Here is a 27892-nt window from a genome sequence, read left to right on the forward strand (position 1 = left end):
AGCAGATTTCGTGTATTGACGTCCACGGACCGTCAAGCATTGCGGAGGGTGATAGCAAGAGTTCGGTTGAAGGAATCACTCCTGAATTCCAAAGTGCTCGCAGCAGCCCAGCTAGCACAGCGACTGTGCGTAGAGAGTTACAAATAATGGGGTACAGGGGTCGGGCAGCTTCTCATAACCACACATTTCCGTACTCAACGTTGAGCGACGCTTCAAATGTATAAAGAGCGGCGCCACTGGACAGGGGTGATTGGAAATGAGTGGTAACGCTATACCCTGCGACAATCCGATTGACAGGCTTAGAGAGCGTTAGTGCGATCATGCATAGTGCCAACAGTGAAGAACAAAGAACGCGAGTATTTCGGTCAGGGGGTGTTTTTCGTGGTTAGGGTGTGGAAGTATATGAACACATTTTCCACCATTGTGTATTGCTTACAATAGAGAATCCGTTCAGAGATGATGACTGTATCAGCAAGGCAGTGCACCCTGTCAGAGCACCGACCGTGAGGCAATGGTTTGTGGACGACAACATTCCTGGGATGAACTGACCTGCCCAAAGTCCCGACGTGAACCCAATGTAGCCGGCCGGAGTGGCCGTGCGGTTCTAGGCGCTACAGTCTGGAGCCGCGTGACCGCTACGGTCGCAGGTTCGAATCCTGTCTCGGGCATGGATGTGTGTGATGTCTTTAGGTTAGTTAGGTTTACGTAGTTCTAAGTTCTAGGGGACTGATGACCACAGCAGTTAAGTCCCATAGTGCTCAGAGCGATTTGAACCATTTGAACCCAATGGAACACCTTTGGGTTGAGTTACAACGTCGATTTCCCTTCAGGCCCCAGCGTCCAAGATCAATAACTTCTCTCGTTTCGGCTCTCGAGGAAGAATGGACTGCCATTCCTCCACAGACATTTAGACTAGTCACTGAAAGAGCTGTCATAAAGGCAAAGTCTGGACAGACGCCAAAGTAATAGTTCCCGACAGGTGCCCAGTAAGTATTGATAAGACAGTATATACGAGGGTAATCACAAAAGTAAGGTCTCTTATTTTTTTATAAGTACATAGACCTGTTTATTTGGCCGGCCGGGGTGGCCGAGCGGTTCTAGGCGCTACAGTCTGGATCCGCGCGACCGCTACGGTCGCAGGTTCGAATCCTGCCTCGGGCATGGATGTGTGTGATGTCCTTAGGTTAGTTAGGTTTAAGTAGTTCTAAGTTCTAGGGGACTGATGACCTCAGAAGTTAAGTCCCATAGTGCTCAGAGCCATTTGAACCATTTGAACCTGTTTATTTCTACAATGGTTTACGTCAGTTTACAGCTTGAACATTTAGCTATTTTTCGACATAATCACCATTTCTGTCAATGCATTTTTGTAGACGCTGTGACAGTTTTTGTATGCCCATGTCATACCAGCTCGCCGCTATGCTGTTCAGGAAGTTATGAACCTCTTCTTTCACCTCGTCGTCGGAGCTCAATTGCTGGGACCACAATTAACGCTGACAGGTACTGTGAGACTCTGAAAAATCTCAAACGGGCAATTCAGAACCGGAGGAGAGGAATGTTGAGCACGGGCGTACACATTCTCCATGCCAACGCTCGCCCACACATCGCTCGGCAAACCGTTGCTCTCCTGCAACAGTTTCAGTGGAACATAATAACCCACCCACCCTACAGTCCTGACTTGGCGCCCAGTGACTATCTCCTGTTCCCTAGGTTAAAAGAACATTTGGCCGGAAAACGATTCAGCTTCGACGACGAGGTGAAAGGAGAGCCTCAGAACTTTCTAAACAGCATGGCGGCGAGCTGGTATGACATGGGCATACAAAAACTGCCACAGCGTCTTCAAAAATGCATCGACAGAAGTGGTGGTTATGTCGGGGATTACCCTTGTACCTTCTTCTATACACTGCAAGACACCCTACTGTGTGTCGCGGGGGATACTTTGTGCAACAGTGTCTCTTCCAATTGTTTTTTATTCCAGTCTTTGATCACAATATGAATTCTTTAGAAGATCCAATGACTGTTGTGGACTGGCAAGACAGCCAATCCACTATGACAGGAAGCCGAAAGGCACGCGTTTAAGCTCACGCAGGCTGGCGTGAGGTCTGGAACAGGACACGGATTTTAGACTTCAGAAAAAAGGGGGTAACTGGTAGAATACTTAACTTTAATCCGTAATAGGTGAACATCGCTCTTGACGGTACATGTTTTACAGCATCAATAGTAACTGGTAATGGCGCCTTGCTAGGTCGTAGCAAATGACGTAGCTGAAGGCTATGCTAACTAGCGTCTCGGCAAATGAGAGCGTAATTTGTCAGTGAACCATCGCTAGCAAAGCCGGCTGTACGACTGGGGCGAGTGCTAGGAAGTCTCTCTAGACCTGCCGTGTGGCGGCGCTCGGTCTGCAATCACTGATAGTGGCGACACGCGGGTCCGACGTATACTAACGGACCGCGGCCGATTTAAATGCTACCACCTAGCAAGTGTGGTGTCTGGCGGTGACACCACAATGACCATCCTCAGATCTAATATACAAATATATACAGCTAGTCAGCCGCGTGTCTTTCAACATAATACAGCAACACGTATCACAATGTACTAGCATACAACCAGGGAGATGTACAGAAAATACGGTAAAACGTACTTTTTTACACCACGTCCTAAAGAGATAAGCCCATAATGGCATCGTCAAACCATATATATATATATATATATATATATATATATATATATATATATATATATATGTAATCAGCATAGCATCGTCATATAGATCTAAAATGTTGCTGTTGTTGTCTTCAGTCCTGAGACTGGTTTGATGCAGCTCTCCATGCTACTCTATCCTGTGCAAGCATCTTCATCTCCCAGTTCGTACTGCAGCCTACATCCTTCTGTATCTGTTTAGTGTATTCATCTCTTGGTCTCCCTCTACTATTTTTACCCTCCTAAAATAAGGTGTAGAGTAGGCCGCATCGTCCACACAGTCATTATTGCAACTGGCTACTGAAGTACAGTAGCTACCAGAAATCTGTTTGCCTACATCATCCCTAGATGTCGCTTCTGTCGGCTTAGATGTAGACATCATATAGATCTAAAATAAGGTGTAGAATAGGCCGCATCGTCCACACAGTCATTATTGAAACTGGCTACTGAAGTACAGTAGCTACCAGAAATCTGTTTGCCTACATCATCCCTAGATGTCGCTACTGTCGGCTTAGATGTAGTCATCATTTACGCTAAATTTATATGGGTAACTGTATTCGTCTTTTAATGTATCACAATTGAGTTTGCCTGGTTGTAAGATAGTACATTGTGATACGTATTGCTGTTTTATGTTGAAAGACACACGGCTCACTAGGTGTATATATTTGTATATTATAGGTCTGAGGATGGTCATTACGGACTGAAACCGGTCATCGTCTAAAGAATTCATATTGTGATCAAAGACTGGAATAAAAAACATTTGACAGTATTGGATCACTGTTTGTATAAGCGACCACGTCGCAGTTGGGTGAAAGTGTCTCTTCCGCCCTTCCCTGTTCCAGTCGCAGATGGTGCTCTGGTAGAACGAGTGCTGGTAAGTCTCCACATCAGTTCGAATCTCCGTAATTTTACCTTCAAGGTTTTTTCGCGAGTTATACGTAGGAGAAAGCAATACATTGGTTGACTCTTCTAGGAAAGTACGCTCTACGAATTTTAACAGCAAACCACACCGTCACGCAGAACGCCTCTCTTGCAGCGTCCGCCTCTGAAGTTGGCTGAGTATCTCCGCGAACCTTTCGCTTACTCAACCAACCTGAAACGCAGCGTGCTGCTCATCTTTGGATCTCCTCTGTTTCCTCTGTCAATCCCATCTGGTACGGACACCAGACTGACGAGCAGTATTCAAGTACTGGTCGAACGAGTGTTTTGTAAGCTACTTCCATTCCTGATGGACAACATTTCCTGGGGATTCTTCCAGTGAATCTCTGTTTGCAATTTGCCTTAAAAAATGGTTCAAATGGCTCTGAGCACTATGCGACTCAACATCTGTGGTCATAAGTCCCCTAGAAGTGAGAACTACTTAAACCTAACTAACCTAAGGACATCACACACATCCATGCCCGAGGCAGGATTCGAACCTGTGACCGTAGCAGTCGCGCGGTTCCGGACTGAGCGCCTAGAACCGCTAGACCACCGCGGCCGGCGCAATTTGCCTTATCCGCGATTAATTTTATGCTCTCATTTTACTTTAAATCGCTCCGCATACATAGTCCTACGTATTTTATGGATATCAGCGCTTCCAGTGATCGTTCTGGAACCACGGTATCATACAATAATGGGTCTTTCTCCCTATTTATCATCAATATGTTACATTTGTCTATGGCGAGTGCCAATAGCCATTCCCTCCACCAAGCGTCGATCCTCTTCAGATCTTCAAGCATTTCGCTACAATTTTCTAGCGTTGCGACTTCTCTGTGTGAAAAAGCAGCATAACACTTGCTTGGGGTACGCCGGAACTTACCTTTAAGTCTGAAGATTTTTCTCCGTTCAGAGTGACATGTTCTGTCACACAGTTGGTCTGATATTCCGCACACTCGTGTTTTGCTCATCAGGCGGCAGTGTGGAAGTGTACAGAACGCTTTCCGCATGTGAAGGAACACGGCAAGAACCTAAGCCCCGGTATCTTCTGCTTTCTGGGTCTCTCAGACAAACAGAGCGAGCTGAGTTTCAGACGATCGTTGTATTCGGAAACCATTTTCATTCCCACAGTGGAGATTTTCGGTCTCCAGAAACTGCATAAAACGCAGAGCATAAAATATTCTCCACAATGGCACAAGAAACAGACGTCACAAGTAAAGGCCTATAGTGGTTCGCGTCTATTAGACGACTCTTCTTGAAAACGACAATGACCTGCGCTTTTTTTCCAATCATTAACAACGCTTTGCTCCTCCAACGACATACGGTACATTGCTGCTAGAAAAGGAGCCAGCTCTTTCGCATACTCGTCGTAGAATCGTACTGGTACCGCTTCCGCTCCAGCGGCCTTTTCTCTGTTGAGGGATTTCAGTTGCCTCTTATTTCGGTATCTGCCATTTTGACATTCTGTGGCGATTTAATGGAGGAACCACAATACGATCTTCCTCAGCGAGACAGTGTCGGACAAAGATGTTTACTGTTTCGAGTTTTATTATGTCCTCACTCGTTTAGATGCCACTATTGTCGCAGCCATGACCATGGGCTGATGCAAGGCCTCCCTCCAAGTTCATGCGACTGTTCGCTACAGCACAGCACCAGAGGAGATATTTCAGTGGGCCATACCTCGCTGTATACTAGTTTCTGGGTGAGTGAAATTGCTCGATGAGGGCCAGGAACCTATGAAAGATGACTCCCGATATGAAATGACAAGAAACAAAAAATTTACAAAATGGGTTTCATGCTGTTGTCTTGTGAACACCGACCACTGAATGATTGCACAAGTGACAGCAAAGACTCTTCTACGAGAATATGCTCAAGAGATTAAGAAATAAACGCGCTAGACCGTGGAAGGAGATCGCCCAAACTTGGCACCTGCACCACCGCCACCACGATGACTTCCAGCTCCCAGCCACAACTTTCTCCGCATTTTCAGACTTCTAGCCAAGAATACAAAATGGAAACTTGTCCCCGGTGCCCTACTTATTTACCTGTCTCCAGCAGACTTTTCTATGTTCCCAAAAACCGAGAACAGTCGGGAAAGATTAAAAGTGAACCCTTTTGAGACGATCGAAGGGATCTAAACCGACGTTACAGAGCCCCTAAACTGGGACCCAGTCGACGCCTTCATAGGTGTCTACCGCGCGTGACAGATGCATAGGAAACAGGGGTCTATTTCCAAGAATTTTATACGTTTGAAACAATATCTTGGATATTTTTTACGCATATATTTGCATTACTTTCCAGAAACGGCTTCCGTTTGAACTGCAATGGCTGAAAAACGCCAGTGGAGCGAGATAAGGGTGGCTAAAGCCCGTAGCATTCCATGGTGAGGTGAAAGCAGCAACGCTTTGCTGAAGCTGCGACGGTAGCCTCAGTGAATCGACAGCTCGCTGCCTGCCCAGATGTGGTGTTTTGACACATTATACCATAGCAGCGGTTTTTTCAAACTTCCGTTACATGTAAAGAAGAGGTATACATGTAAGAATTAAAACAAGTATCATGAAAAATCAGAAGTGAATGAAATGAAACCCGTAATCACCTGATACAATGAAAGTTACATCCAGAAACCAGTATTTCCTTGATGTTCTATGCGCTGGGGTACGAACTTCTACGTATAGAGGCAAAGAACCAAGCAAGCTTTGAAATCTCAGTATTCCTAGCAAAAAGTGGACCAGCGGCATTCTGTTGGAATGAGGCTCAAAATACTAAGGGCGGTCAAATGAAAACGAGACAGATGGGAAAAAAAGTAAGTGAACTCTTTATTATTTCAAAAGTAATCGCCCTCAGTGTTAACACACTCTAAGAGAAAAAGAATGAAAGAAAGAAACGACGCACCACGAAAGAATTATCCGAATGGGGCGGAAATCGATAGATGTGATGTACATGTACAGAAAATCAGTTTATTCCATACAAAAACTGGACCATTTATTCCAGAGAAACAGGTTCAAAAATTGAGCAAATCAACAACTCGTTGGACCACCCCTGTCCCTTATGCCAGCAGGTATTTGGCTTGACATTGACTGACAAAGTTGTTGGATATCCTGAGGGATGTCGTGATAAATTCAGTTGTTGGATATCCTGAGGGATGTCGTGATAAATTCTGTCCAGTTATCGCGTTAGACAGTCAAAATCCGAATGGTTGGAGGGCCCTGACCATAATGTTGCAAACGTTTTCTCACTTGAGGATATCTCCTCAAACGAGGAAATGTTTGCAACATTATGGTCAGGGCCTTCCAACTTGACGATCTAACGCGCCATTGGACAGAATTTAGCACAATATTTCTCTGGAGGACGTCCAACAACTCTGTCAATCAATGCGAAGCCAAATAACTGCTTGCATAATAGTCAGAGGTGGACCAAGATGTCATTGGCTTGCTCAATTTGTGAAGCTCTTTCAGGTGAATAAATCATCCAATTTTTCTGAAACTTTTACCATTTGTCTGTCTGTACTTGTACGTCACATCTACTGATTTCCGTCCCTTTCGGATAATTCATTCGTTGTGCTTCTTTTAGTCTTAGGGTTTACATTAATCCCACTGTGAAACAAGATAGTCAGTATCTTCGTGGAAAACTGTTTGTGGTTGGCTGTGGAACCACGATTGTACCCAGACGTGCACATCTTCGTCCGAAGCAAATCGACGATCACAACAGTCTTTCTTGATGGCTCCAAAAATATGGAGATCTCGTGGGGAGGGATCGGGACTGCAAAGAGATTGTGTAAGGGCTTCGCAGCGAAATATCTCCAGCGTAGTCGAAACTACATGCCGACAAAACACCCGCCCACTTATTGCCACGGTTGCCTTGAGAACGCTGCAGAAGTTTAGCTGAGACGCTCTTCCACGTCCTGGGTAGAGTACCGACCCGTCCTCAAGAGTTTCCCATATTTTTGGAGGTCTGAAGAGAGACGTTTATGACCGTCGGTTTGCTTCCGACGAAGAGGTACACGCCTGAGTACAATCATGGTTCCATTGACAACCACAAACATTTTTTAGTGAAGGCATTGACCGTCTTGTCTCACAATGGGATAAAAGTATTAACAATTACTTTTGAAATAATAAACAGCTAACTTACTTTTCCCATCTGTCTCGTTTTCATTTGATTGCCCCTTATAGATTAATGTTCCAGCTATGCACCTGTGGTCGTGAAATTTGAACCAGTCGGGATCGTCCACGATTCCGCGCATTGGGGCTCCGGAAGCGTCACCTGGAGGAAGACAGCGTTGTGCCTTAAACAGAAGCGAGGCGTCTCGCAAATTGCTGGGCTGTTGACTGCCGCGTCCTCGAATCATTGCATTCTTTTCCGACTTCCTTACACATTACACTGGAGCGGCGTTGCGTCCTGTACGAATGTTAACAACAGTGAAGGAAATCACATTCAGAACAGCTATCACCACAGGTCATTGTCGACGGGGTGCTGCGTCTCGTGACATGACGTTTGCTTCACAGACCGATCGAAAGTCCTCAGTAAACAGGGTGTGGTCGCTCCTACACGTTTCATAAACTGTGTATCGAATTGAAATAGAGGTTTCGGTAGCATGAGATTTTGCTGTGCGAGTAATATCAGTAATTATCTTAACGGAAATACACTCCTGGAAATGGAAAAAAGAACACATTGACACCGGTGTGTCAGACCCACCATACTTGCTCTGGACACTGCGAGAGGGCTGTACAAGCAATGATCACACGCACGGCACAGCGGACACACCAGGAACCGCGGTGTTAGCCGTCGAATGGCGCTAGCTGCGCAGCATTTGTGCACCGCCGCCGTCAGTGTCAGCCAGTTTGCCGTGGCATACGGAGCTCCATCGCAGTCTTTAACACTGGTAGCATGCCGCGACAGCGTGGACGTGAACCGTATGTGCAGTTGACGGACTTTGAGCGAGGGCGTATAGTGGGCATGCGGGAGGCCGGGTGGACGTACCGCCGAATTGCTCAACACGTGGGGCGTGAGGTCTCCACAGTACATCGATGTTGTCGCCAGTGGTCGGCGGAAGGTGCACGTGCCCGTCGACCTGGGACCGGACCGCAGCGACGCACGGATGCACGCCAAGACCGTAGGATCATACGCAGTGCCGTAGGGGACCGCACCGCCACTTCCCAGCAAATTAGGGACACTGTTGCTCCTGGGGTATCGGCGAGGACCATTCGCAACCGTCTCCATGAAGCTGGGCTACGGTTCCGCACACCGTTAGGCCGTCTTCCGCTCACGCCCCAACATCGTGCAGCCCGCCTCCAGTGGTGTCGCGACAGGCGTGAATGGAGGGACGAATGGAGACGTGTCGTCTTCAGCGATGAGAGTCGCTTCTGCCTTGGTGCCAATGATGGTCGTATGCGTGTTTGGCGCCGTGCAGGTGAGCGCCACAATCAGGACTGCATACGACCGAGGCACACAGGGCCAACACCCGGCATCATGGTGTGGGGAGCGATCTCCTACACTGGCCGTACACCACTGGTGATCGTCGAGGGGACACTGAATAGTGCACGGTACATCCAAACCGTCATCGAACCCATCGTTCTACCATTCCTAGACCGGCAAGGGAACTTGCTGTTCCAACAGGACAATGCACGTCCGCATGTATCCCGTGCCACCCAACGTGCTCTAGAAGGTGTAAGTCAACTACCCTGGCCAGCAAGATCTCCGGATCTGTCCCCCATTGAACATGTTTGGGACTGGATGAAGCGTCGTCTCACGCGGTCTGCACGTCCAGCACGAACGCTGGTCCAACTGAGGCGCCAGGTGGAAATAGCATGGCAAGCCGTTCCACAGGACTACATCCAGCATCTCTACGATCGTCTCCATGGGAGAATAGCAGCCTGCATTGCTGCGAAAGTTGGATATACACTGTACTAGTGCCGACATTGTGCATGCTCTGTTGCCTGTGTCTATGTGCCTGTGGTTCTGTCAGTGTGATCATGTGATGTATCTGACCCCAGGAATGTGTCAATAAAGTTTCCCCTTCCTGGGACAATGAATTCACGGTGTTCTTATTTCAATTTCCGGGAGTGTAGTTAAAGAATCTCTTTGAATGAAACTGTTCTGCCCTCCGGAAGATACGGAACATAGACACGCATGGAGGAACGCCGAGTTGCCTAGTAGGTGCCACTGACAAGGGGACCGTGCCTAATCGTTGTCATCCATTTCGTCCACTTTTAAGGTATACGCAGGGCTTTTCCAGAAATGAAAGAGACTGAAGTGGGGGCTCGAGATGGCCATGCGTTTAGAGAAAATAGCATTGTCGGCGTGAATCGGGTGAGGCATTACCGTAATCCCCAGGCAGCGGTTGCGGCGCAGCGGAGAGGTTACAGAACGGTAATCCGATGGTCGCGTGGTCGAGTCCTTATGCAGGAATATTTTTGTCAATTTTTACGGTGCTTAAACTGCAAATAAACATAAATAATGTTTAACGTATTGCACCTGTAAATAATTTCATATAAGACACGAAAAGAATAGGTAAAGAAAAATTTCGGATTTGAAATTACAGACACGTACAAAAGTATTCAGACACAGGTTACATGCGTATCTCACGGTCAACTGTGACTGATGCATACACAGAGCGTGTATCTGCCTGCGTATGTGCCATAATGCAGGGAGTATTTCCAAAGACGTCGACTATGAGAATGTCACCGTACCCTCTACCTGGAACGATTAGTTCTGTGTAACCACCACAGGCGTGTGTTTTACTCTGGACAAAAGTAATCAGACACAGCCCAACTTGACAAGTTAACCGCAATATCAAGGCACAACTCGGCGGCAGCACGCGGTCAGTGTACGCAAGGCAGCTGCCTCGTACTACAGGACAGCACAGGTCTCGCCAAAAGACACCAACGTAGCACCATGCCTCGTATAGGTAGGTAAACGACAGTGGGAGAGCGAAGGCTTATCGTGCGGGTGCATAGTGAGGGAAAATCATATGCAGGAGTAGGAAAAGTCGTCAACCGAAGCCGAAAAACTATATTCAGTATCGTCCAGAAATGGAAAGAAGAAAAAACTCTCGTCAATCGCCCACGACAGGGGCGTTCTCAGAAACTCACGAACAGAGACAAGAAGAAGATAGTCCGAATGGTGAAAAACGACCCGCGGACAACGGCCCCTGCTATATCTGCAGAACTGGCAGAAGGCGTTGGTGCCGAAGTTAGTGTTGGAATGGTGCGCAGATGCCTGCACGGTGCTGGTTGGGTACGATGCCAGAGTGCCAAGGCGCAAACCGTTTGTCAGTGAGTGTAACGCAAAAAAGCGGATGGTTTTTGAAGAAGAATTTGTCGGCAAGGATGTGATCTTCTGGGACAAGATTCAGTGGAGTGATGAATGCAATTTTACTTTGAGCCACGTGGATGGCCGCAGTTTAGTGTGGCGTCAAGCAAACACAAAGTGGGAGCCCAAAAGCACGAAGGAGACAGTGTGATGGAGTGGGGATGCATGTCTTCCACAGGTGTTGGCGAGCTTGTCTTTATTGAAGGCACCATGGACAAATTTGTCTATCTCGCTATACTCAACAAAAGCTGACGAAAAGTGCTGCGAAGTTGGATCTTGGAGGTGACTTTTATTTCCAACAAGACAATGATCCTAAAAATACGGCGGAAATTTTCAAACTGTGGATACTATACAACACACCTCATCTCTACATTACCCCACCGCAGTCTCTGGACCTCAATCGCATCGAAAACATCTGGAATGAACTGAAAACGAGACCACAAAAACGACATGTGAGCAGTTGGACACATTTGCGCGCATTGATAGTAGAAGAATGGGTGACTATCGATTCGGATATAAAGAAAAAGGTTGTTTACTCCATGTCACAAAGACAGGGCTGTAATACAGAGAAAGTGACACATTACCAAACTCTGACTGCTGAGTGTCTGAATACTTTTGCCTATTGTGTATTTCGAATTTCTTTGTTTCTTTTTTACATAAGGCGTGTCGTGTTACTTGTTCTGCATATGTTCAGATTGACATATGTATTACACATTTCTAAGAATAAAATATATGTTTTGAGTTAAAAACACATGTAAGGTTTACTTATCTGATTACTCCCAGCGTCTGAATACTTTTGTCCGCCTCTGTAAGTTCCAGAAGGTTATTATACGACGTGCATGACTGTTTTGTGTATAAAATTAAATCCGTTATTATTTTACGGTGTATGTTTTACGTGTGCTGGGGTATACTGAACGTAAAAACAAGGGAAGAAGAAATTTTCTCGGCCTCCTGCACACGTTATAAACGCAGAATTTTTACAATTACATAGTTCTTTCAAAATATCTCCACCCTGCGATAAATTGAGAATTTCGGTCGGCAGTGAAGCGTGGACGGCTAACCGAAGCAGTTAAGACGACCGCCCGCGTAAAGCGGGGACTCGGGGGTCGAATCCCGGTTCGGCACAAAATTTCAACATTGGCCACTGAATTATTTGAATGTCCAATTGCGACTGACTTCGGTACCTCCCTCGAAACACTGCTTATGTTTTTTAACGGTATAGGCGAGCTTTTAAAAATAGCATTGTGATACACACCTTGTTAAAATTACTAAAGAAAAGGGAAAGAGAAAGTTGCTAAACAACACTGCCAGTATGGCACAGTAGTCGTCCTGTTGTGCGACGTTCATGAGGCAATGGAGCTGGTAACGGACCGTTTTGGTGGCCTTCGAATCTAGTTCCAGCATAAGTCTTGCATCTTTTTTAGCGATATGTATGACTGCGAACATTAAGAAATGTTACGTCACTATATGGTTCCTTATAAAAGCTTTCTGATATTTTTTCAATAGATAACTCAGTTTAAAAAAATGGCCAAGTGCCAGTAGGACTCGTAGACTCAGGTCCCGTAGAGACTTAACTATACATTACTTTAATCATCCTGGGAATCTAGGGTTTCAGTGATTTTTGTCTGTTTTCGAAATAGACACTGGCAAGACCGTATCAAAATCTCTGCAGTAGTTCCGCAGACTAGCTCGGACGTACAAAAAGAAGCGAGAAGGGGACTTGAGTTTATATATGTAGATATGGAAGATTTAATAGGATATTCTTTATTTACTTACCAAAACATGGCTATAACATTTTACGTTTGCACGCAGTAATGTTCGTCTGTATTGCTTCTGATGGATGATGAATCCAATGTATGTTCTAATGGTACAAGGATATTTTTATGTGATGTAGTTACAGTTTAACAATTGTCATATCTTTTTAGTTTACCGGTACTGTGAAGCCTCGTTTGCCGAATTTCGTGATTCCAGGTCAGCGGGAAGTGCCCTGTAGGTTTGAGTGGGTTTGCGAGTTTCAAAGTGTGTGACATAAGTGGCCGTATCTCTTGACTGAATTGACTTAGAAGGCAAACATTTTTACACTCTCGAGGGATCACAGATCTTAATACATGACGTAACTTTGAACTTGATACGTCCACCCGTTCCTGAGAAAAAGGGTTCTTAACATTCGGGCACACCGACAACAATGCGCTCCTATAAGGGTTCCGCTTTTACGGAACACTGAAGTGTTAAATCCTGCCTAGTCGTCAACTATGGGGTGTCTAGGAAACCTGCTATCTCGGATCGCTAGACAACATTCAAGCAAATCGTATTAATGAGTCTTATTACAAAAAAGTAAATGACAATACTTAACTATCAATAATACACAGATGTGTCGCAAGCAAAGGGCGACGTGCAAAATAATCAATGTTCTTCAGTATAGCATTTCCAAGTTTGAGCTTCATAGAATGTACAAGCGAAGTAACGAGCTTTTACGCTTCTATTCAGGTCGCTAATCTTGAAGCTTTTCCTCGACTGGGGCCGCGACCAGTCGGGCGCGGTGCTTATGTTCTCTTGGCAGAGGCGCCGCTGCTGTCGTATTGTCGTCCTGAAGAGGGGTCGGTCAGCGTGCAATTGGCTGACGCATTGTCACAACCCTCTCTGCTTTATCGCTCCCGACTGGCGCGCCGGCGCTTCACTTTACGCCGCAACGCTAAAAAACAATGGTTATTTCATTGTTGCTGCGGATAGGGAAGTTACGAGTATTAGTCAGATAATGCAGACGCGATGTCACTTCGGAATATCTTGAAACGTTGATGGTTAGGTACGGCTATTCAAACTGCTCACGAGTTTTTGTGTCCTGTTCTAATTAGTTATACTAGAACAGAAGTTACCGTAGCGCCGTAAACAGAACTGAAAAGTAGCTCTGGAAACGTTAATTCAAAGAGACGCGATAATCTTTGACCCGGCCAACGGAACTGATTAGGTTTTTTCACCTAAAGTGATAACTAGCAATGGTACAAACCACTCCTAACCATGCAACATGTTGTGGCACATGGAGTATACATGTAGACATAGATACAGAATGATGCTGGCCTATTTGCTTGATCGTGACGTCCGCTCCACACATCAGACAGAGCCAATGCTGAATTCGGATTGGTGCTACGTTGTGGGAGAATGATATCCTTCTGAGAGACCTGTACCCGAAGAACAACAAAGAGGCGCCATTTCAAGGCACTGCCATGGCAGTTCTGCGAGCGACTGGAAAGCGCCAACGGGCACTACGACAGGCGTCTCCCGTACCACTGTCTTTCACATCGTACGATCTTCCTCGATTTAGGGTAGTAGGAAACTTAAATGCTGTACAACCTTCCAAGGTTTAGAAAACATCGTTCCTGTGAAACACAACTAGCTCTTTATTCACATGAATTGTTGAGGGGGTTTTCTCTGCCTCGTGATGACTGGGTGTTGTGTGATATCCTTAGGTTAGTTAGGTTTAAGTAGTTCTAAGTTCTAGGGGACTGATGACCATAGATGTTAAGTCCCATAGTGCTCAGAGCCATTTGAACCATTTTTTGAAGTGTTGAGTGCCATTGACAAGGAATTTCAGATCGATTCCGTATTTCTGGATTTCCGGAAGGTTTTTGACTCTGTACCACACAAGCGGCTCGTAGTAAAATTGCGTGCTTATGGAATATCGTCTCAGTTATGTGACTGGATTTATGATTTCCTGTCAGAGAGGTCACAGTTCGTAGTAATTGACGGAAAGACATCGAGTAAAACAGAAGTGATTTCTGGCGTTCCCCAAGGTAGTGTTATAGGCCCTTTGCTGTTCCTTATCTATATTCACGATTTTCAGACAATCTGAGCAGCCGTCTTCGGTTGTTTGCAGATGACGCTGTCGTTTATCGACTAATAAAGTCATCAGAAGACCAAAACAAACTGCAAAACCATTTAGAAAAGATATCTGAATGGTGCGAAAGTGGCAGTTGACCCTAAATAACGAAAAGTGTGAGGTCATCCAAATGAGTGCTAAAAGGAACTCGTTAAACTTCGGTTACACGATAAATCATTCTAATCTGAAAGCCGTAAATTCATTTAAATACGTAGGTATTACAATTACGAACAACTTAAATTGGAAGGAACACACAGAAAATGTTGTGGGGAAGGCTAACCAAAGACTGCGTTTTATTGCCAGGACACTTAGAAAATGTCACAGATCTACGAAGGAGACTGCCTACACTACGCTTGTCCGTCCTCTTTTAGAATACTGCTGCGCGGTGTGGGATCGTTACCAGATAGGACTAACGGAGTACATCGAAAAAATTCAAAGAAAGGCAGCACGTTTTGTATTATCGCGAAATATGGGAGAGATTGTCACAGAAATGATACAGGATTTGGGCTGGAAATCATTAAAAGAAAGGCGTTTTCCGTTGAGATGGAACCTTCTCACGAAATTCCAATCACAAACTTTCTCCTCCGAATGCGAAAATATTTTGTTGACACCGACCTACATAGGGAGGAACGATCACCAAAATAAAATAAGGGAAATCAGAGCTCGTACGGAAAGATATAGGTGTTCTTTCTTTCCGCGCGCTATACGAGATTGGAATAACAGAGAATTGTGAAGCTGGTTCCATGAACCCTCTCCCAGGCACTTAAATGTGATTTGCAGAGTATCCACGTAGATGTAGGTGTTCAAATAGTTCTGAGCATTATGGGACTTAACATCTGAGGTCATGAGTCCGCTAGACTTAGAACTACTTACACGTAACTAACATAAGGACATCACACACGTCCATGTCCGAGGCAGGATTCGAACCTGCGACCGTAGCGGTCGCGCTGTTCCAGACTGAAGCGGCTAGAACCGCTCTGCCACACCGGCCGGCGATGTAGGTGTAGGTGTAGGTGTAGATGTAGATGTAGATGTAGAAGGACGAGGACTCTTCCTTGGCGTTGTTGCCGCTTCCTCGCGCTGCACTCTCCGCATTCGCGGGTCGGAGAGTACAGTGCGGCCAGCAACAGCCACGCCGGAGGCGCCTGCGAGTGGAGTGCGGTGTGTGGTGGAGGGAGTGGTGGCCGCCGCCACCCCCGCTGCTGCTCCTGCCCCACACATGGGCCGCCGCGGATGTTTACTCTCGGCCAAACAACAGCCGGCCACAAAAAGCCCTCCGAGACTGCTCTCGTCTGCTGCGCTGCCTCTCTTATCGCAATGAAACGTTTCAATCACTGGCCCGCCTCCTCGGCCCTCTCCGGCAGCTTTCGCCATGTCTGTTCAGCGTCTGCACTACAAGTGTTTAGAAGGTTCTCCTTATTCGACAAGGGCTCTTTATTTCCTATTTTTTTTTTTTAACCGCTACAGTAGTGCTCCCTTCCACTGGATACGCACAGGCGTCACAATGAAGGTCTTAGCTTTCTGGTAGAAAGCCTAGGTAAACTTTTCTGACAGCTTCTGTTGCGAAAGAGGTTTTGGATAGTACCAGATCCTGCCTCCTGCCTCTACAGATTCGCTACAGTTACAGTGAAGCAAGTACCCATTCAACACCTTACGTCTACAGTTACACAATGCTGCGAACCATTTTGAATTGTGCAGCAGAGGGTACTTGTTACTGCATAACATATTAAGTTTTCTTTCAGTTGCTTTCACGGATCTAGCGTGCGAGAACCACTGCTTGAGCGTTTGTTTTATCCGCACCATCCCTATGGTACAGGTAAGTAGGAGACTTGACAGTAGTAATTGTTTCTGACTTTGAAGGCCGTTATGAAAGTTTTCTCATCAGGTTCTCAAGACATGTACAATGTGTTTCTTCTAGAGTTTGTCAGTTAAATTATACCAACATTTCTGTTACAAGCTCTCGCCAGTCAATCAAGTCTGTGAAATTCGTTCAGTCCATCTTTGTAAAATAGGTATAAACGTGAGATTTTGTTTACTCTCAGAGAGCTGTTGTGCGTGTAGACGGCAATCTCCATCTGTCGAGAGCTGCTCGCCGTAGCTCTTAGACAAGAAAAACTCTACCGGTGTTGTCGGGACGGTTGAGTCGATAACTGTTGCGATGGATGTGCACCGTGAGTGAGGATGTGAGAAATAAAAAAGTAATGAAGAAAGCTGCCAGGAAGCGGAATCAGGACGAAGTTTTGCATTTCATTATTTTACACGAGGAAAGGCCAGCATTATGGAATGTATAGTTACCGAACTACAGGAACTGAGATAAGAACCAAATCTTGTGGCTGAAATGGTTGCAGTTTTTAACAACTTCAGAGAAGAAATTTGCCAGAATCAGGCTGAGAAGTGTTGAAGAACAGACCTTGAGGAATTTATGAGGGATTTCCGTAAGTCAATATACTTGTAAAAGTAAAAACGTCCAAATAAATTTACCGGTATGTCCGAAAATACTTTATTCATCAGATATCCGCGTTACTTGGTTTTTGAACATCTGTGGGTATCAAGATGAAATTGATTTAATGTTACTGTATACTCCAATATCATTCCGCCGCCTAATTCTCTCTTATACGCAACGCTAATACGGTCGTTTACGTTTTTTCTTTGCTACTAAAAGTATAACCGGCCGTGGTGGCCGAGCGGTTCTAGGCGCTTCAGTCCGGAACCGCGCGACTGCTACGGTCGCAGGTTCGAATCCTGCCTCGGGCATGGATGTGTGTGATGTCCTTAGGTTAGTTAGGTTTAAGTCGTTCTAAGTTGTAGGGGACTGATGACCTCAAATGTTAAGTCCCATAGTGCTCAGAGCCATTTAAACCATTTCAAGCTAAAAGTATTGAAATTTAAGCTGCAGCCCGACGCTCTTCCAACACAGCCTCTCCCTTCACGCACGAAACTACGACACAAAAATCTCACCATGAGAGATGTTTCAGCTTTCACAGACACTCTCACCCTGCTGTGTGTAGACTCTTCCGACATCGGCTCTCGTAAGACTCTCAGACATTTACGAGAAGTACTCGCAAGGAACCATCAGACGATACCTATCTGTGAGAATTTGCCCCTAATGTAAACAATTCTGCGAGTACTATCTGAGAGTATCAAATTACCTGAGGGGGAAAAAAACTCTCACTTGCGTCCCAGCCCTAAGGCTCTGTGTCCCCTGTTAATCTGATCTGTTATGGGGCCCATAAAGCTGATCAGTACTGAAGTACGGGCGAACTTTTTCATGCAATCCCTTTTGTAAACAAACTGCAACATCTTGCTGTTCTAACAATGAACAGTAACGTGCCCTTTTCATTATCCACAACTTAGCCTACGTGTTCGTTCCATTTCATATATACATACACCGTTACACACGTCGCTGCGGTCCTGACATTGGCTGGTAGTGTGTGTAGTGCTACATTACGAAACAATCCCTATCTATTGTGTGTAGAGTGATGGGAGAGAGAAATGAATGAACTATTTAGCGCAAGCCTTTTACATTCTTTAGTAACTTCCTTGCATAACATTACTACACGCTAGAAATATGCCGAATGTAGAAGCACTGTTCTAAACTCCAGGCAAATGCCGGGATGGTTCCTCTGAAACGGCACGGCCGACTTCCTTCCCCATCCTTCCCTAATCCGATGAGACCTAATCGCTGTCTGGTCTCCTTCCCCAAAACCAACCAACCAACTGTTCTAAACACAGTGGCCCTGTTTTCGGGAGGGTCGGGTGGAGGGCTTCAATCTTCATCCGGTCACCCTGATTTAGATATTCCGTGGTTTCCCTAAATCACTTCAAGCAAATTCCAGGAAGGTTCCTACTATAAGGTCACAGCTGATTATCTGTCCCATCCTTATCAATGTAGACCAGTATGTGTCTACATGTCGGTATATATGAATATACTATTTTGTTGCTCTTGAATTATATTACCAGTCCTTGTAAAAGTGAGCTACGGGAGAGTAAAGCTACTACTACTTCCAAATGTTTGTAGGCTATGATGTTACAGGCCCTGGTTGCAACTCATTAATCTTTGTTGTAAGGATACCAATATTTTAAAGTTTCGTGAAGTTCACAATTCTCCATTTCTCTGAATTAAGAACAATACGCCAGTCTTTTGCACAGAGGTGATACTTTGTCGGTGCGTATCTAGATATTACTACAGTTTCTACCTGATAGACTATACGGCACAGTACAGTTATGCACGCATACGGAGCCGGCCGCGGTGGTCTAGCGGTTCTAGGCGCTCAGTCCGGAACCGCGCGACTGCTACGGTCGCAGGTTCGAATCCTGCCTCGGGCATGGATGTATGTGATGTCCTTAGGTTAGTTAGGTTTAAGTAGTTCTAAGTTCTAGGGGACTGATAACCACAACTGTTAAGTCCCATAGTGCTCAGAGCCATTTGAACAATTTTGCCACGCATACGGAACGTTTCTCACGAGACGAAACAAAGGCACACCAGCAGGCAGAGAGTTTACCACGAGACCAGCTTCAGGACGATTCCAATCTATTGCAAGAACAGTTGCGTACAGGGCGGCCGTTACACGATAATGGCGAAAAGTGTACAGACCTGCACACGATCAGTGCTTGATGCACCGCGGACTGGCATTGATGCTCAACATGGCATGGTGAAGTCGCGCGGGACCTAGGCGGATGTTGTTTCGTTCACTCTCTCACAGACTGATCGCTTGAGAGAGTCGCAACAGTGAAATATCCGCGTTGGACGACCACATAAAGGAGAAGGACGTTAATTGGAAGAATACCATGGAAGTGTAATCTTTCCAGTAAGGAAGTCCCTTCAGATTCATAGTGTGATCTACTCGTGAGTACTGTTCGTCGACATGGGAATGTTACTAAGGTTGGTCAGCGGAAGTGATGTAGAATATTCAGAGAGGCTGCTCGATTCGTCACGCAAGTCTAGCAGTCTCAATCAGAGACGCCATAAGGAAAGTGTACGCAGTACGGGGCCTCACTCTCAAGCTTTCGAAAAAAAAGACGTTGCAAGAAGAATGGATGAACACCTCTACATCTACATCCATACTCCGCAAGCCACCTGACGGTGTGTGGCGGAGGGTAGTTTGAGTACCTCCATCGGTTCTCCCTTCTATTCCAGTCTCGTATTGTTCGTGGAAAGAAAGATCGTCGGTATGCCTCTGTTTGGGCTCTAATCTCTCCGATTTTATCCTCATGGTCTCTTCGCGAGTATACGTAGGAGGGAGCAATATACTGCTTGACTCCTCAGTGAAGGTATGTTCTCGAAACTTCAAGAAAAGCCCGTACCGAACTACTGAGCGTCTCTCCTGCAGAGTCTTCCACTGGAGTTTATCTATCATCTCCGTAACGCTTTCGCGATTACTAAATGATCCTGTAACGAAGCGCGCTGCTCTCCATTGGATCTTCTCCATCTCTTCTATCAACCCTATCTGGTACGGATCCCACACTGCTGAACAATATTCAAGCAGTGGGCGAACAAGCGTACTGTAACCTACTTCCTTTGTTTTCGGATTGCATTTCCTTAGGATCCTTCCAATGAATCTCAGTCTGGCATCTGCTTTACCGACGATCAACTTTCTATTATCATTCCATTTTAAATCACTCCTAATGCGTACTCCCAGATAATTTATGGAATTAACTGCTTCCAGTTGCTGACCTGCTATATTGTAGCTAAATGATAAGGGATCTATCTTTCTATGTATTCGCAGCACATTACACTTGTCTACATTGAGATTCAATTGCCATTCCCTGCACCATGCGTCAATTCGCTGCAGATCCTCCTGCATTTCAGTACAATTTTACATAGTGAATTTCCGATGCCATCCACAAGATCATTTATGTATATTGTGAATAGCAACGGTCCTATGACACTCGCCTGCGGCACACCTGAAATCACTCTTACTTCGGTAGACTTCTCTCCATTGAGAATGACATGCTGCATTCTGTTATCTATGAACTCTTCAATCCAATCACACAATTGGTCTGATAATCCATATGCTCTTACTTTGTTCATTAGACGACTGTGGGGAATTGTATCGAACGCCTTGTGGAAGTCAAGAAACACGGCATCTACCTGGGAACCCGTGTCTATGGCCCTCTGAGTCTCGTGGACGAATAGTGCGAGCTGGGTTTCACAGGACCGTCTTTTTCGAAACCCATGCTGATTCCTACAGAGTAGATTTCTAGTCTCCAGAAAAGTCATTATACTCGAACATAATACGTGTTCCAAAATTCTACAACTGATCGACGTTAGAGAGATAGGTCTATAGTTCTGCACATCTGTTCGACGTCCCTTCTTGAAAACGGTGATGACCTCCCTCTTCGGTCCCTCCCCCCCCCCCCCCCCCCCCCACACCAAATCTTACGTGATGTCCACGGGAACTCTGGGTTTATGGAGAGGGTTAGCAACACACATTCTTTCCGCATGAGAAACGTTGACCTACGTTGGAGGTGATTGCACTGGTCTCTCTCTCTCTCTCTCTCTCTCTCTCTCTCTCTCTCTGTCTCTCTCTCACACACAGACACACACACACACACACACATACACACACAGAGGGAGAGAGAAAGAGAGAGAGAGAGAGAATAGAATTTCACCAGACACGGAGTCAGACTTACGCACCGCTAATTCAGTACGCTACTGGACCATATCAGAAGGTCGTACCATTGCGTAATACAACAGCATGTAGATTACACCACTTAACGAGTTATAGATTCTGAGGTAGATACAGGTATTGTACTGCCAATGAAGCCGAAGAGAAACATCTGAGAAGCGCATGAGAAAAACGGTGGGAGATACAATATCTTTGTTATCGGATGGACTATTTATAATAACGCTGTACAAGAGCTAGACAAAAAGAGGTGAACGGCGATAAACGATAGGAGTTTCACGCTATTAAAAAGTAGGACACGAGATTAATAGAGGCAAGCCCCAACAGGCGATCGATGACGCAGCGGGCTGCGAATCGCGGCAGTCGCTGCATTAAGCAATAACAAACACTGCACAGAACAGCGCTGCACGCAGCAAAAAGACGACACGCCACTCGCCGCTGTCTTGAAGCTCAACAGGCGGACAGCCTGCGTCCCGCGTGAGAGTTGCTCCACAACGGGGACACTCATGGGAAGCTCTCTGATGTTGTGTTAGGAACAGAGAGAGAGAGAGAGAGAGAGAGAGAGAGAGAGAGAGAGAGAGAGAGAGAGGGAGACCACAGCGTGTTACACCAACTATCAATGTGTTAAACTTTGCTCCCTAACTAAAACGTATAAATATTTAATTTATAGCGATTTGTACACAGCTGCTCAAACAGGTCAGCTACATGAGAGAAAAAATGCACTATTTAAAAAATTGTAACTTGTTACTGTAACTCTCTGGAAAAACAAACTACATTGATCAGCCAAAATATCATGGTCACCTACCTAATAGCCGGTATGTCCACCTTTCGCACGGATAACATCAGCGACGCGTCATGATGGAAGCAATGAAACCTTGGTAGGTCGCTGGACGGAGCTGTCACCACATGTGCACACACAAGTCACCTAATTCCCGTAAATTTCGGTGGCGGGGCAATGAGCTCTGATGCCAGATGTGTTTGATCAAGTTCAGATCTGGCGAGTTGGGGGAGGTGGGTGGGGGGCAGAACATCAATCTGAACTCGCCACTGTGTTTCTCGAACCACTCCATGACACTCTCGACCCTGTGACGCGGTGCATTATTGTTGAAAAATGCCGCTGTTATCGGGAAACATGATTGTCACGAAGAGGCGTTCGTAGTCTGCAATCAGTGTACGATACTCCTTGGCGTACATGATGCCTTGTACGAGCTCCACTGGACCTATAGATGCCCACTTGAATGTTCCCCAGAGCATAAAGGAGCCGTCACCAGCTTGTCTCGGTGCGGCAGTACAGGCGTCAAGGAGCTGTTCTCCTGGAAGACCACAGATTCGCGTCCTCACGTCGGCGTTATGAGTAAGGTATCGGGATTGATCAGACCATGGTACAGCTCTGCCACTGCATCAATGTCCAGTTCCGATGGTCACGTGCCCATTTCAGTCGTAGTTGCGGATGTCGTGGTGATGACATTGGCACATGTATGGGTCGTCTGTTGCGGAGGCCCATTGTTAGGAGTGTTCGGTGCAATGTGTGTTCAGACACAATTGTACTCTGCCCTATGTCGCACAGATGACAAAATGGTAGATATCGAAATAGACGACAGAGGGATAGAGAAACAATTAAAATCGCTCAAAAGAGGAAAGGCCGCTGGACCTGATGGGATACCAGTACGATTTTACACAGAGTACGCGAAGGAACTTGTCCCCGTTCTTGCAGCGGTGTACCGTAGGTCTCTAGAAGAGCGTAGCGTTCCAAAGGATTGGAAAAGGGCACAGGCCATCCCCGTTTTCAAGAAGGGACGTCGAACAGATGTGCAGAACTATAGACCCATATCTCTCTAACGTCGATCAGTTGTAGAATTTTGGAACACGTATTATGTTCGAGTATAATGACTTTTCTGGAGACTAGAAATCTACTCTGTAGGAATCAGCATGGGTTTCGAAAAAGACGGTCCTGTGAAACCCAGCTCGCACTATTCGTCCACGAGACTCAGAGGGCCATAGACACGGGTTCCCAGGTAGATGCCGTGTTTCTTGACTTCCACAAGGCGTTCGATACAATTCCCCACAGTCGTCTAATGAACAAAGTAAGAGCATATGGACTATCAGACCAATTGTATGATGGATTGAAGAGTTCATAGATTACAGAATGCTGCATGTCATTCTCAATGGAGAGAAGTCTACCGAAGTAAGAGTGATTTCAGGTGTGCCGCAGGCGAGTGTCATAGGACCGTTGCTATTCACAATATACATAAATGACCTTGTGGATGACATCGGAAGTTCACTGAGGATTTTTGGGGATGATGCTGTGATATATCGAGAGGTTGTAACAATGGAAAATTGTACTGAAATGCAGAAGGATCTGCAGCGAATTGACGCATGGTGCAGGGAATGGCAACTGAAGCTCAATGTAGACAAGTGTAATGTGCTGCGTATATATAGAAAGAAAGATCCCTTATCATTTAGCTACAAAATAGCAGGTCAGCAACTGGAAGCAGTTAATTCCATAAATTATCTGGGAGTAGGCGTTAGGAGTGATTTAAAATGGAATGATCATATAAAGTTGATCGTCGGTAAAGCAGATGTCAGACTGAGATTCATTGGAAGAATCCTAAGGAAATGCAATCCGAAAACAAAGGAAGTAGGTTACAGTACGCTTGTTCACCCACTGCTTGAATATTGCTCAGCAGTGTGGGATCCGTACCAGATAGGGTTGATAGAAGAGATAGAGAAGATCCAACGGAGAGCAGTGCGCTTCGTTACAGGATCATTTAGTAATCGCGAAAGCGTTACGGAGATGATAGATAAACTCCAATGGAAGACTCTGCAGGAGAGACGCTCAGTAGCTCGGTTCGGGCTTTTGTTGAAGTCTCGAGAACATACCTTCACCGAAGAGTCAAGCAGTATATTACGAGACTGGAATAGAAGGGAGAACCGATAGAGGTACTCCAGGTACTTTCCGCCACACACCGTCAGGTGGCTTACGGAGTATGGATGTGGATGTAGATGTAGATACATTAAAGGCTGATGTTAGTTCCGGCACAGTTCGCCGCCTGTCTTGTATTATCAGTCTGCCAAGTATATGTCGTCCAACATCTGTAATGAGGGGTGGCCACGCAACCCCACGACGTCTGGACGTGGTTTCACCTTGGTCTCGCCACGTGTTGAAGACACTCACCACAGTACTCCTCGAACACCCCACGAGTCGCGCAGTTTTCGAAATGCTCGTGCCGAGCCTCAGATAGATCGCGTAAATTCCCCGTTCTACACACAGACAGCACGCTCACTGGTACTACATGCATCTTGCGCGTGTCTGACAAGCAGTCATTCCTCGCCAGGTGACGCTGCTATCGGCTGGACGGATTTTGTATCGATAGCAGGTCGGTGGTCATAATGTACTGGCTGATCAGTGTATGTTAATACTCTCGAAGAAAGAGCAATGTTTGTTATCTTTACCTATGTAAACGAAAATTCGTTTTATCTATTGTTTTGTAAGTAACAAAAGAAGTATCTTATCCGAATATTTTTACTATCGAGAGAAATGCTGAAAGTGAAGTTCTCACAGATTAACCTTTATCCAAGCAAGGACCTGGGCATGATCAGGCCTTTAAAAATACACGCAATTCAAAGTCACAGCACGCACCAAGTTGCAACAGTGTAGTTGGCCGCGCTTGCATCCTTTCTGTTAATCAGCTATCGATTATCGAAAACTACCGAAATTCGCAGAGCGCAGCGGATTTAGCGTATTGCAGGCACTTAACGTAATGTTGCAATTATGAAAATAGCGCGGTTATGGGATACAAACAATTAAGGTAATTGCCCCACTGCCACAAGAGACACGTCGGCCGTTTTTGGAAAGTCGCGTTTTAGTTGCCAGTTTCCCAGGCACGCTGTGCTGAGTTGGCTCTGTGTTGTTCGCCAAGATTATGCAGGGTACACGTTTCGTGTTTAAAAGATGAATTTGAGTCTGGTGGCAGAAACAAAATGTTAGACCAGTGCTTAATTTCTAAAGTTTTAGGTGCAGCAACGCGCCCCCTTCTACCACTTTCCCCCCCCCCCCCCCCCCTGCCAGCCAGAGAGAGAGAGACTTGTGATAAGACTGCACCCTGCACCACACACACACACACACACACACACACACACACACACACACAGTAGCTCGTGCCCGTCACATCACGTTGGTGACCCATTGTGTCACGGTCACTTGTGCTGGCGCAGCGGCAAATTAATCTCGGGTGTGTGTAAAAAAAAAAAATGTCTCTGGGAGGTGCCGGAACGCGTTCCGGCCGAAATTTAGGCCCTGCGTTAGACCATAAGCAGAGTGAACCAGGCACTAGATTGCGATAGTGGTTGTCGGCTTTTGGCGCTCAACAGCACATCTATTCTATCTATCTCTCTCTCTCTCTCTCTCTCTCACACACACACACACACACACACATACAAGCGCGCGCAAATAAACAAACAGAATAAGCTAAAAGAGCCCTGGTGATAGAAATCTCTGCATGGTTAATATCCAAGCTACATTGACTCGGATCAGACGCATCTGTGGCCTGGAAGGGCAACAATGCGAGCAGAGGCCGCAGTTCTAACAACAGCTACCTACGACCAGGCCTTACGGACGAAAAAAAAAATACAACAAAAACTGAATATATAAGATATAAACTGAAGCTAAAATGAAAACCATTCAAGACGACAGATGTCGACTTTGTGGAGTTCACCCTTTTTCAAAAAACAATATTGTATCAGGCTGCCCTATCTCTAAGACGACTGAATGGAATACTTAAGGAGGCACAGTAGGGTGTACTCCTGCCTTCATGGGAAAATACGCACGGCTATAGGTGGACACCAGCTCTCCTCCATCAATATGACTAAAGTGGTCACAGCAGCTGGACGTAACACCACCACTTTGCACGATCAAGAGCTACATATCGCCCGAATGTTGGCAGCTAACAACAAGTCTGGCCTCAAGTGAGTTTTATCCGCAATGGATGTTGACTGCTAGCGGACCTTATTCTACAGCCCGACACCGCTGTGTATCAGTTCCGTGTAATGCGAACATTGATCAGATTGCTCAGAAGAATTTGAGATGTAAGTATCTGATCATCGGGGTCAGTCAAACTGGGAAAAGAAAAACCTGTGTCACGTCCATGATCATTGTTTTGAGATCAATAACACATAACTTGAAGAGCGCTCTCTCCAGAATCCCAAGTGTACAGTAAAGACAGTGACATACAAGATTTACTAATGTTCGGATACGGCGACACATTCCGTAAGTACTGCAAAGTCACAAGGCCATCTCCTCCTGAGAGTGTAAGTAACTCGGAGTAGACTTTATTGTAACCAACAATGCAGTCCTTGTTGCGAAAAACAAAAAAGGATGAAGATGATGATAACGACTATGTTGTCGCCGGCCGCTGTGGCCGAGCGGTTCTAGGCGCTTCAGTCCGGAACCGCACTGCTCTTACGGTCGCAGGTTCGAATCCTGCCTCGGGCATGGATGTGTGTGATGTCCTTAGGTTAGTCAGGTTTAAGAAGTTCTAAGTCTAGGGGACTGATGACCTCAGATGTTAAGTCCCATAGTGCTTAGAGCCATTTGAACCATTTTTGACAATGTTGTCTGTCTCCCAGCCTGGTGGATACCTGTCAGTTTGACGCGACTTGGGCGGTTTGCGTGTCAGACTGTCAGTTAGTCTGCTTATTTATTAAAGCAACTCGTCGTATTGTAGGGAAGCAGCCTACTCACGCCGTAGTAAATTCACATCAGTCTTTCCATTGTGTGCCAGCCAGTCCGCTGTAACTTGCTCTGACGTCATAAATGTTGCGCAATACTTTAAAAATCAAGTAAATAACCTGAAACGTTTCTAGCATGTCAGGAGTAATACTAAATCAACATGTGTTGAATGTCAGTTCAATAACTTTAACCATTTTCGAAATTTGGATGTTTTTCTGTAAAAATCATTGGCGCAACAGAAAAGAGCTAGAGACTTAAAAATTTATATTTAGATTCCTTTTTCATAATAATTTAATAGAAACAGTACTTTGGATCTCACAAATTAAAATTTTTGTTGAAATTCATAATTTTCTGGTTTTTGTCTTAAAAATTAAGGAAGCAAGATAGATTAAGTAGGCTAATAAATAAGGCTAGGATGTTTAAATTTAAGTAGAAGGGAGATTCGCTATAATCATAAAGATGTGAGAAGTTTCAACTGAATGACTATAAAACTATACCTATAGCATATCTCCAAAGGGCAAGTTCAGAGCTTATCTACTACGTGTAGTGTAATTAAATTTATTCTCTCGCCCAAAATAATTGACTTAGCCACATCAGAATTTTATTATGATTGCTTACCTGTGTGCTGAATGTACATTTAAATTGAGAGCTTCATCGGCCATCAGCAAAAGAAGCTATTATTTATTCGGTAACTTAAGGTGGTGCATTACTGGCCCAGCGGCTAGTCGGGAGAGCCTATTT

The 27892-nt window shown here is 45.5% G+C and overlaps 1 protein-coding gene across 2 annotated transcripts in view; it reads right to left on the reverse strand.

The window, feature by feature from the left end:
- The window catches only part of LOC124777089 (protein tweety), a 183357-nt gene that overhangs the window by 69761 nt on the left and 85704 nt on the right, over positions 1-27892 (reverse strand). The window lies entirely within an intron of this gene.

This window comes from Schistocerca piceifrons, chromosome 2 (genome assembly GCF_021461385.2).
Source record: "Schistocerca piceifrons isolate TAMUIC-IGC-003096 chromosome 2, iqSchPice1.1, whole genome shotgun sequence".
In the NCBI taxonomy this organism is placed as follows: Eukaryota; Metazoa; Arthropoda; class Insecta; order Orthoptera; family Acrididae; genus Schistocerca; species Schistocerca piceifrons.